Genomic DNA, 13265 nt, shown 5'->3' on the forward strand with positions numbered 1-13265 from the left:
ACTTACTTAAACAATATTTTAAGTAGTAAATCTCCATTACTGCTTTTTACAAAGAAATAATGAACTTTAATTTGTGAGGCTGATTGACATTATTGAGTGAAGATCTTGATAAACAGTTGTGACTTGATTCAAGTTTTGGTAGGAATGGAGTATGGTGAATAGGGATGAGCAAAACTGCCTGGGCTTGGTTTCAAAAGGATTTATTGATCTGCCTGGGTTTGTTTCAACAATCTGTTTTTCAGTTCCTTGAACCTAAACTTAGCGCAAAACCCTTTTGAAGTCTGTTAGATCTAATGTAAAAGGGAGCTAGGCACTGATTTGGGGGACAAGTACTGATGCAAAAACCTTTATTAAAAATGTCAAAAAACTTTGAGAGCAATATTAAAAATTCACAAATATACCATTCTTGATGGAATATGAAAAAGCTGTATGTTTTAGTTATTTTTTTTTTTAACCAAGAAGACTGGGTGACCAGGAAAGGTATTGGGCCTGATTTATTAAATCTCTCCAAGCCTGGAGAAGATAAATTATCATGGGAGAGCCAAAGTGATCCAGCAAACCTGGAATAGGTATGGTCAAGGATTGAAAACATTTGCCAGTAGCAAATGATTTTATTTTCAGGTTTACTGAGTCACCTAGGTTCACCCTTGATAGTCTATCTTCCCCAGTCCTGGAGATCTTCAATAAATCAGGGATAAATCAGAGTAAAATATTGAATGGTAGAGTGTCAGGTTATTATTGCTAGCTGTGTCCCTTTGTGGGATGGCTTATGCTGTCTATGCTTTCAAGAGATTGTTGTCACAGGGACAGATAGTTTGGGGGATTTCATAACATTAGTTGTCACCAGAGCAATAGGGGTAAAAAAATACAAATAAGACATTATTAATAAAATTGTTAATGTGACAATTCTCTAAGATCACTCTAATTCTCCTATACTACTTTTGCACTCAAAACCCATCTTTTCAAACTGACCTACTTGTCTTCTTCTTCAATACTTACCCACCATTACATATCCCTCCTCCTTTTGTGTGCTACTACCCCCACCTCTCAGATTGTAAGCTCTTTCAGGCAAGGTCCTTTCCTTCTCCTTTGTCATTGGTTGTATCTGTCATTTGCAACCCCTATTTAATGTACAGCACTGCGTACTATGTTTGTGCTTTATAAATACAGTTTATTTTTATTATTATTAGTAGTAGTAGTAATAATAATAATATTAATAATAATAATAGGACGGGAAACTTGCCAACATTTCTGATATTTCCTATTGCATTTCCAGGACAGGATGTAAAAACCTGCAAGGGGTGTTAACTCTTCCTTCCACTATTAAATAAATAGGCTACAGGCAGAAAAAATACCCTACAAAGTGTGTTAACTCCTCCCTACGCTATTAAATAAAAATTGTGCATAAATATACTTGTGTTCTTTTGTCTGCATTATTCACAAATGCAAATAGTCCAAAAGAATGCTCATTTTGGTGAATTATTGTCTAAACTATATTTGTCAATAACTGGGCTGTGTATAGGAAGCACAATACTTTCACAGTCGATCAATATCTACTTAAATACCATTCTGGCGGGATAGAAAAGTTGGTCATACAAAGAAAGCAAAGTGAAAAGGCTGCATTTTTAAAAAAAATCTTTAGAAAATTGAAAGCAATATATAAACCAGACACTAAGTTTCCATACACCAACATTCCAAGAAAAACATTATGGAATGTGCAGAAAGTTGTTTTTAAGGGTATAGTTCTTATATACTGTATGATGAAAGTGGAGTTAATTGTAATTGGTTATCCAGATTCTCTAAGTCTGAAAATATGCATTGTAGAAAAAGAATCGTGCAGGCCTGAATACTGTCTTACTATTTGTGTACATAATAGAATATATAAAAAAAATACATATGATTTACTGCTATAATGTTCTTTTATATTCAAAAAAAAATTTACGTTAGCATAATCCTAAAATAGAGTTTATTAAAGAACATTACCAGAACCCACCTTTATAATGTCATGGATGCTGGTTCCAAGAGCTTTTTAACACTATTATTATGGAACACAGGGGGTGAGGTTCACATTAGATGATGTTGTCAGGGGCAGTTGGCAAAATAAGTATTGGCTTGATACCAGCTGTTACCTTGGCAACCAATTTGAAATTCATCCAGTGTGAATATCTGCAGTAATGGCAAAAGGAGAACACCTGAGGTTCGAATTGAAGGAACTACAACATCACAATCAAACCTCTTAAAAGTAGGATCCCAGTAGTTTTCCATCCAGCCTAGATGTGTGAACATTATTCATTGTCAGCAATTGAGGTTAGATTTTTTTTTTATCTCAAGGAGTGCCCCTCAGGTACATTACCAGTACAGAAATATTGAATAATAAACATCATATATATATATATATATATATATATATATATATATATATATACATAAATTGACCTTGACTGTAATATTGACATATGAAATATTAGATTGTGAGCCCCTTTGAGGGACAATTTGTGTCATGACTAGAGACTTTACAGCGCTGTGTAATATGGCGCTAAATAAATACTGTGCGATATTAATAATAATAATAATAATATTGTCTTTAAAACAACATATTGTCTATAAGAAATAAAGTTTTTGTTTACCACCCCTCCCCATACACAGACACACAAAATATACTTGCCATAAACAGAAATATCACAAAAGCCGACTAATGATTTTTATGGTAATACAAGACAACGTTTTATGACCTTTTAACATTGTCTTCTTTAATGTCTTTAAAATTTAGCAATTTTAGGTGGGACTCCTCAGTTTTTTTCTCTAACGTCAATAAAAAATGTATTTTTTAACTTTCTTTGAGTTTGGAAATAGGACTAGCAGAATACCAACTAGTGCCCTTCATCACCAGAGAGAAAGTCATATCTTTCAGTTTGTTAACAAAACCAGGCAGAAATTCCATCATACTATGTACATTGCACAGACACTTTTACAATGTTTATCAGGAGCTACCGTCTTTCTCCGAAAATAAGGACAGGGTCTTATATTAATTTTACCTCTGAAAATCGCATTAGGGCTTATTTTTAGGGGATGTCTTATTTTTCTCATGCACATAAATCTATATTTATTCATGTACAAAAATGAGACGGGTGGCAACAAAAACGTTGACAGTTACCAGAGGCATAACTACCGTAGAAATCGCCGAAAACTTTTAATTTACCCCCATAAAAAAAATTGTGCCCCCACACAATATTGTATCCCCATATGTGCCCCACATATTACGGTATTTGGGGAATGCATTCTTCACATAATATAGTTCCCTCACATAACACAGAACATGCCCACATATGTGAACACACAAACATACATTACAGCATTTGGTTAAAAAAAAAAGTACTCACCACTACTGATAATGTACTCCCATCCCGTGGTGTGTGTCCCCCGGCTGCTTCCATCCTCTTCTCTTGGTATCCCTCTACCGCCGGGTACCACGTGACTGCACTCTCCGAAGAAGCTTGCACAAAGTAGGTGCTGGTAGAGCTTATTTTCAGGGTAGGGCTTACATTTCCCCCTTGCATGATTAGCATGCTAGGGTTTATTTTTGGAGTAGGTCTAATTTTCGGGGAAATATGGTATAAAATATTTAGAATGACTTGATTCTCCTCCATAGCCCTTAAGATCATTTAAGCATGCTTGCTTTGCTTTCAAATGCCCCACCTTTCATCTCATGATAGGGAATTTTAAGCTCAAATCACAGTCCCTCCAATAGAGGGAGAAGATCCATCAGTGTATGGTAGTTATGGGCCTCGGACCCTAGACCTATCTCCCTGCTAAACCAAGACTGAAGACCATTAGGTATTTGAACAGTTTCCTTTCTCTTTAGAGCATTGAAAAGCCCTCCAATTGATCAATTTTTGTGTTCTCTTTCCACAGAAATTAACTTTCTGGGACTTCTGACAGCGTTTTCATTGCTTGGATAATGGGGAGACTCATTATGCCCCCTTTTTTCTTGGCTCAATAACATGTCATCTGACTATGTTCTTCAATTTCTACAGGCCTGGGAATCTAAGCTAGGGATTTAGTTTGTCTGATTTAAATGTTCTTTTCCATTCACAAGTCCTCCATTAGTAGTAGATTCCAGTAGTTGGGCTGAGTAGTAAATCAGTGGAAAAATGATCATTAACCAGGAATATCTACATTAGTTTTTTTCTGTCCATTTCCAAAGTGGCCTGGGGATGTAAATTAGAAGTGGGCACAATGTTGCATATTTTTTGGTACTATTCACTTTTCAGACTTTTTGGAATACAGTTTATACAACTACCCAAAGGTTTTCTGATTGCTATATTCCAAAATAAATTCCCTGAGTTTTGGAGGGGATTATACCCTACCTTCCCCATACAGCTGTTGTTGTCTTGTTGGTTAATGAGATCCTGTGTATGGAGGACCTCCTGTATTTGAGGAATCTGGGATAAATTTAGTGGGAGATGGTTTCACTGGATGTAGTTCTTGGAGCTTTTGTTCACCATATTTGGACCATTATCTTTGCTCCATATTGATGTACGTTTCGGTACCACTGACAAAGACAATGTTTTCTTTTAAAAAAAGTATATTGTAGAAAAACAAATTAGATTTTAATCAGAACCGTATATCTTTGCTTCTGTTGCCTAAAGAAAGGAAATGTAAAAATGTATGACTAAAAACCAAGAATATTTGGGCACATAGTATTTTTTTAAAGCACACTATAACTACAAGCTGAATTCCAGGCAAACACTGCATTGTTGAACTGAATAAATAGTTTTGCCAGACATTTTGCTGTAATAATTAGACACTCCTAGCCTTGCACTGAGGCAGTCAATGGGACAATCATATGGCTTGTGCAAAGGATGTGTCTTTGCACCATTTTTGCTCAGAAAATCATTCAAGCCCACTAAGGCTGGTGTAGAAACATATGAAGTGACCTGGTTTCAGTCTAGTCACAGCACGGCTTTACATTGAAAGTTCTTGGTAAGTGATGCAGGTGCAGTCACAGGTCTTTTGGATCATGCCACAAACAAATATACTAGCAACATTTAAAAAACTGAGCTCATAAATTTGCAACTGTATGAAAGGGTAACTGTGAACGTTCTTGCATAAAATCCTGTTTCATCAGGAATGTTGCCAGGAATTGCACTAAAGAATACTTGAAAAATACATGACTATCAGACGTGTAATATAAACTGACACATGGCAAAAATTGAGAATGGTAAAGTAACTAGTAAGGAACAGCACACCAAAGGGTTCCGTATATAAATAGGATAAACTGTAATGGAAATGTGTATATTTTGGTAGGACAAATAATACCATTCTACACATGTGGCAGAAATACAAAGCTAAAAAACAGACAGGGTACAATGCAAATTTACTACAAAGATTTACAGGCTACATAAAGTCTTAACACCATCCCTACCCATTTCTTAAACCACTCAAAAAAGTGGACTAAAGGGAGGCAGGAATATATATTATTGCCATCACATACTGACAACCTTTGAAGTAAGTGATATTCCTAGGAGAGAAAATATAAACATACAAGGCATTGACAGTCACTTCTTCTTGCAGGAAACTCAGTTCACGATTGAGACAGCTGACTAAGGAAGAGTTTCTGCCTCCTGCAACACTCTTGCAGACTACTCTCAACCTGTTTATATCACTCATCAGTCAGAAGTCTGTCCAACTGGCAAAAATGCTCTTTATAAACTGTTATTTTATGTTGAGGTGAGACTCACAAGAAGATGGCACTAAAATCATAGTAAGAGTGGTGGACCATCAAATAGTGAAAATCCCCATATTAACTTTCTTGAAAACAATTTACGGAGACAAAATCGAAATAAGTGAAACTTATACAGATGGAAAATGCATTATCATTTTTGGTATATATCTGACAGTAACCTTCTCCCAAGAAACAATACACCCATAGATAATCATATACAAAGATGAGATCATGAGAAATTCTAAACAAGCTCTCATTTATACATGTAAAGGAATTATAAAGAAATGGCTAGATCAGAGAGATTACACACCCCCTCCCAAAGTATTTCCTCTTTGCGAGGATACATTTCATACAAAAAATTAGCAAAGCAATGAATAATGCTGGCAATATCTGCACTGTACAGTAAACTACAAGTATATAGATCTGTTAATTGCATTAATTGCAACACACTAATCCATCAACATATTGTCACATGATAATGTTGGTGGACTAATGTTGGAATAATGTTGGAGAGCACTTGTCATACTGGAGTAGGATGTTGCACATGTACATAAATACAAATTACCTTGGCATTGCTATATGGAATGTTTATTATCCTCCAAAAGTTACACTTTGTCGGGGTAAAAAAACTAGGTTTTTATAAAACAACTATTATAATTTCACCCTTTTATTTTAATCGGCTAATAAAATTAGAAGGTTTCAAGGTCCCTTGGATCAGTTTCTCAGGTTTTATACAATACAGTTAACACAACAAAACTGTATAAACCTTGAGCAAATAACCTAAGGTGTCCCAAAAAAACTTGCATCTTTTATAACTTTAGTTAGACAATTAAAGGTGTCAACTAAACTACAATCTCTCTTGAATGATTTATGGTTAATGTAGTGGACCTTACTACTACTTTCTTGTTCCCTACTCTTGAAAGGACAGTTTTGGACTTTAAAGGTGGTACCCAGATGAGAGATTCCTCAAAAAAGTAAAAACCTAAATGTCCAGAAAAGCACAAGATTTGATGAGTACTCGTACAAACAACTCCAAGCCTTTATTTTTACCCCAGGTCCTTTAAGGCCTTAACCTCCAAACTTACAATCACTTACAATTGTTACCCACCTGCAGACACCTTATGTACCCATATATCTCTGATCCTTTAAGAAAAAAAAAAACATAACCTTGAATAAGCTATTGTCCAACTTCCCTTTTTTGTCACAATAAATCTTGCTACGAAACAAATATTAAATCAATAGGCCTGATTTATTAAAGCTCTTCAAGGCTGGAGAGGATACATTTTTATCAGTGAAGCTGGGTGATCCAGCAAACCTGGAATGGATTTCTTCAACGTCATTTGATATTCGCTACAAATGTTTTGAATCCTGGACCAGATCCATTCCAGGTTTGCTGGATCACCTAGCTTCACTGATGAAAGTGTACACTTTCAAGCCTTGGAGAGCTTTTATAAATCAAGCCCAATGTTTCCAGTTTACTTCATGGTACTTACTGAGAATCTTAAAAGAAGCCCCACCCATCTTAGATATTTACTTAAGTCGCTTAAAGCAGAAATAAACTGAAAATAAAAAAAAAAAAAACACATTTACTTTTAATCCTGCAGAATTCTTCTTCGCGTTGTCCTAGAATTTCTCTTCATCCCAGTGCTCTCCGCCATCTTCTTCTTGTCTTCTTTTTACATCAGCGGTGATGTAGCCCGCTGTAAAGTGAAAAAAAGCGCCGATCTCACTGCACATGTATGAGATCGGCATCTCTTTCCCCTTAGTGGAAAAAATGCCCCTTCTGCCTGAGATTGGGCATGCCCAGAGGGAGCAGCAAGTGCCTTCCAGGATGCATGATGCAGGTGTCCCGGAAGGCTCTGCGCTCCCATTTAGTCTTGATCGCCGTGAAAGGTGCAGGATAGGGGCCAGTTCTGCACTTAAAAAAAATAAATTAAAAACCTTTGCCAGTTTGTTTAGACATGGTTATTCTTCACTACTCTTCCTTCATAATTAATATATAAAACACTGCAACAACCTTAACACTATTTGTCTTCCACACAAATGGAAAATGCCTGTTTTCAGGAAAAATCCAGACCATATTAAACGGCCTAATTTATTAAAGCCCTCCAAGATTGTAGTGTAAGGAACTTACCCGCCCTGCGAGCCCGCGGTGTCCCTGGGGTTCCCAGCCACAGAGGGGGACGCCACAGTAGCAGGCAGCATGGCAGCAGCCCTTGCATCCCTTTGGATGTGGTTCCTGCTCCCAGCACTCCTTTGCAAGTGCAAAGTAGTGCACGTCCTAGGGGTACTGTGGGAAGAGGTGCGCGTGTCACCATGCGTCCCTCTTGTACCCCCCGAGGGCGTGGCACTCGGCTGCCTCGCCCTAGGGCGGGAGTTAGTTTGAATTCCCTGCGGCCAATCAGCGGCAGGGGATTTACTCAGTCTCCTATCAGACAGTGCCAGGTGGCGCAAGGTGATTGGTCATCCTGGCCATTTAAGGAGAGCCTGTCCATTACACCATTGCCCGCTATAGCCTCTGTTAACACAGTGTGCTTGGGTGTGTCTTTGTGTGTTTAAAAGTTTGTCTGCTTATCATTACCTTAGTGACCTGGTCTGAAACTCACCCTGCTTGAACTCTGCCAGCCCTGACCTCGGATTGTTATTGACCATTCTGCCTGCTGCCTGACCTCGGATTGTTCTTGACCTGATCTTGACCATTTGCCTTATCCCTCTGTACTTCGCTTTATTGGACTTAACCCTTGCTGTGCTGTATGATTTCAAATAAAGCCTGATTCAAGGATATCTGGAGTTGGCTGTGGTTTGTGTGCCCAGGCGCATTACATGTAGAAGATAGACTATAATGAGAGAACTTGGGTAGTCCAACAAACCTGGAATGGATCTCTTCCAGGATGGAAAACATTTGCTAAAGGTGCGTACACACTTCCAATTTTTATCGTTCCAATCGAACGACGAACGATCGATTGGGCAAAAAATCGTTGGTAAAAAAGTAACCAACGACGCCGACGAACGAGGAAAGTCGCTGGAAACGAACGACCGGACTGACGGATCGGATTGGACGACGATCGTTGAGCATCGTTCGTGTGTACGGTCGTTCGTTGATCGTCCATGGTCTGAGCATGCGTGATGAACGAACGTCCGTTCACTTTCCTGTCGTGCACATAGTTCCTCTATCGCTCAAACGATCGTATCTATTGTGTGTACAATATCTATGAACGATCGTGTCGTTAACTCTATGTGCAGGATCGGTGCTATACGATCGTTCATATATATCGTGCATGAACGTTCGTCGTTCGTTTTCCAACGATAATAATTGGAAGTGTGTATGTAGCTTAACTAATAGTAAGTGATTTTTTTTAAATCCATTCCAGGTTCGCTGGGTCAACCAGGTTTTTCTCATGATACCCTATGTTCTAGCCTGGGTAAAAACACCAGTCGATGGCTGGTTATTTTCAATTTGTACCCAAAAGCTGCAGTGAGGACCATTTAGTAATGGAGTTTGGCAGAGGTTTTCACTGTCATTCCTAATTTTCTTTTTTACAATAGGGTTTTGTAGGTGCACTAGACAAAACCCTGATATTCCATCTGTTCATGAACTAAATGCCATGAAGAACCTAACAGACTTCTTGAAATATCAAAAGAAAATATTCATAGAACCATGGCACTGTTTAATTGAATTCTCCCTATCAGGAATTTATAGATTTTTAACAGTGACAAACTAGTCCTAACTGTTCCAATCGCTGAACAGTGTTCTGTGTATGATTACATCTGAGCAGACCTGTCCTTCCCCCCATCGCCTCCTTAGTTTTCCATGCCATTCTTTTACCCTATTATTCCAATGTCCCTAATAGCTACTACCTACTCCGAGCTTTAGATAAAACGCTAGCTTGGAAAAATATGTAAAAATATTTAAAAAAGTTTTGCCTACATTGACACTAAACTGACAACAATGATCTATGTAGACAGCGGTTTCTTTTTGATTAATTAAAAGATTGTTCTTTTTTACTGCACCATTGTTTTAAACTACATGACTAGTTCTGTGAGGATCTATGTTTTATGCTGTATGCAATTGGATCCCTTTTTCCCATCAGTAAAGACCTTTTAAAAATGGATATGAATGTGCAAAAAAAAAGCTTTGCTGCTACATACCCAGCCTTTGATTTTAGTTTTAAACAATGGCTGTTGATGTTTTTCCATTCTGCTTTAGTAATGATTAATTAAGATAAAACACTGTTAATATATTTTCATTGGTCTAAATATTTACATGCAGACCTGTCTTGTATACATAGAATGTAAAAACTTTTCTTCTGCTTTTCTTACTGTGATTTTTGACTGAAAGGATCTACACTCAGATATTTAGAGGGATCAAAATATATGTTAATAAACAGTTACCCAATTTGTCCATTTTCCCATCACTATTCTTTAAAACAGAAAATCCATATTTGCTGCAAACTTCTGTAGTAGGGTTAAAACAACATCTGGAAGTGTCATGGATTTTAAAAATAGTTTAAAGATAAAACTATGCAGCCAGCGTCTTGGCTTTTCCTAATCTGGTTCATTGCCCAATTTGTGATGTCTTCAGGCCATTGTGCAAAAACTTCCACTGCCTCTATGTAAAATTTTGGACTCAGATCTCAAGGTCTTGTGACGCAGGAATTAGAAATCACAAAAGTCATCTAATCCATGCCACATTGTTGTAATCAGCCCATCGCAATGACAGTATCAGCAAAATTTTTTAAAATTGCCATTTATTTTTAGAAGTGACTTAGCAAACAGTAAAAATAACACAAAAAAGATAAAATGTTTTCTTCCAGGTCAATTCCTATCACTTCTCCTCCACTTCACCATTGTTCTGAGCCCTAAAGTAGCACATGTCATGCTTAGCTACTGTTGGTTTGTGTCGTTGGGAATTATTGCAGGAGATAAGAGACACAAAGAGTTGTATTTATTAAACATTCCCTGGTGGGAATCAATTACTGCCATTTGAGAAACATGGACCTTTAGGATACCCATGAGGGAATGTCTGATTCCCTGTTTTACAAATAGAGCCCAAAGAAGTAATGCATTAAAAGGTCCTTACCCTTAAGTTTAAACGCTCAAAGCAAAAAGAGTTCACTACTTGACTGCATAAGCCTGTTCAAGCCATGAGGCTTATTTTATAGGGCATCCTAATTAAAATATGTGCACTTATATCAAGAGTTGGCACCCCAGTGCTGGAACACATTGCCTGACAGATCCACTAATAATCTGTTATCTTTATTTGTATCATGAACATAACGCACATTAACAAATAATTACTTCTTGGTTGTATAATCAATTTGTCATTCATACTGGTCATCTATAGAAGCTTACTACTCCTAAGTATGTAAAATTATGTGGGTTTATATCCTAGGAGGGCTTTTTTAATAGCAGCATAACTTTAGATTTAAAAGACTTTACTTCACAAATCCAGCATTTATCTACTTAAGTGGACATCTGTTTATCCTTCTTTATTTAGTGATTAATTACTGTATTTTTACACGTAAAAAATATTGTTTGCTTTTGTAATTTCTAAAAATGCAAACTTAATAAATGCAAGCAATGTTTTATTGTTAGACAAACAGCCCAGTTTTAAACTACACAAAAGTAAGACTTAGACCTAACACCTTAACCTTAACCTTAACTTAACCTTAACACCAATAAACTGATCAAAAAACATTAGGGGAAAATCACTTTATATTTTAGCATGACACAACCTAGCCAGCATACACAGACACTAGAGCATACATTCCATAGCAAACCAATTGTGTTGTAAATTTATTGCACCCTTTAGATCATGCATGTGTGTATATTCATATCATCAGTGCATTGTAAATACCACAGGAATATGATTTGGTTGTTCACATGTGATGTTGTGCCAGCAGTCACATAACTTTTAGTAAATGAAGAACAAAAAAATATAGAAAAAAAAAATGTGCACTGCCCAAGTGCAATAAACATTTGAACATTATTATTATACAATATTGCACTCACTACTGTCTGGTAGAGCATGTAAAAGATTTGAGTAGGAAAATAAAACCCATCATTCTGTGGCCAGGGCTAGCGACATGTGTCTGAAGATGGTAGGAGGACAGTCTTTGATAGAACACTGAGGGCCATTCTGAAGCTGGAATGGTGATGATGCCCTTGTGACTCACTTTGGGTAACTTTGACTTCACTTTGGGTATCACTGCTAGGCCTTGAATTAAAAAAAAAATCCCTGGCTCCTGGTGGCATTTTGATTAAGCTCTACAGTATACGGCACATGCACCATGTAGTGAAAAGCTTGGCTCTGGGTGCAACCGTGCCAGGTGCCAGGTACTAAGTTACTTCTCTGCATGTACAGGAGATCCATTCAATGGCCAAAGAGGATCACCTGTCTTCACAGAAGTTTGCTGTAAAGCTGGTGGCAAAGATAGCATCTTCTGAGGATGCAGAGATGACAGGTCCTTGACTTTTCATCACTGTGGGGTGGCTGCACACGGGTGAATATGTGCCATATTTGCAAAGTATCCTGTGGATACTTGCTGAAACTCACCACCTATTAACAAGTTTAGTTCCGTTTCAAATAATACAAATTATAACTGTACTAACTTTAGTTTGAAAATGTTTTCCAGTATGGAATAGTTAAAATCCAAATAAGGGTTTTTTTCTGTCTGTTTTGTATTGGGGGGATTTTCCATCATCTCCTCTGTCAAGAACAACAGTAAATAGGAGCAGATCTCTCTAAGGGAAATCGTATCTTAGACGATTGTCATTGGAACAAATGTTCTTGTTGGGAGTTTATTTTCTGGTGACCATTAAATTTTGGATAAAACGCAGTCACCAAAGCAAAAAAAGTGTAATCCTCTGTGACAGGAGTACAAGCAGGTTCTAACAATTCCGTGCTCTATCCACAACAAAAAGAAAAATATCTGACAGATCTCAATATCTGACCTCAAGTCATATTATAGAACCAAACTTTCACTTTTGCTCTGCGCCGTTCCCAGTATTGGCTCTCACATGACTAGGCAGCTGTTACTATCCAGTCAGTCAGCTCATTTATTCTGGTAGAACAAAGTCTTCAGAAAACCAAATCCCCTTTCTGCTTCTTTTCTTTGAAAATCAGTTGAGTCAGTAAACAAATATCACTTGTTCCAAACTCTGTCACACAGCTGCATCTTTGATATTTCCTTAGACAGAGAACTAAACACATCAGATTATTTTATAACCATGTGATTTATAATAGAGGGCTGTGCAAACAGCTTGCGGAAACATCACTTTGCAATGTTGAATTCATAAATGGGCTGTTTCAGGGTGTGCCCTCATACCCTACTTATCACCATGTGTAAATATTAAGCAGCAGCAAAACCTGCGGGACTAGAAAACAGTTTTGTTCTTTTTCCAATTTTGTCCGTTTGTGCAGGTTCTGTCCATTTTATTATCATGCACAACATGACAATGATACAAAATAGTACTGTGGTCATTCTTTGCTGATATATGACTAACTAAGGATGCACAAAATTGCAAAGTGAATTACTTT

Source organism: Pyxicephalus adspersus, chromosome 5 (genome assembly GCF_032062135.1).
Source record: "Pyxicephalus adspersus chromosome 5, UCB_Pads_2.0, whole genome shotgun sequence".
Lineage (NCBI taxonomy): Eukaryota > Metazoa > Chordata > Amphibia > Anura > Pyxicephalidae > Pyxicephalus > Pyxicephalus adspersus.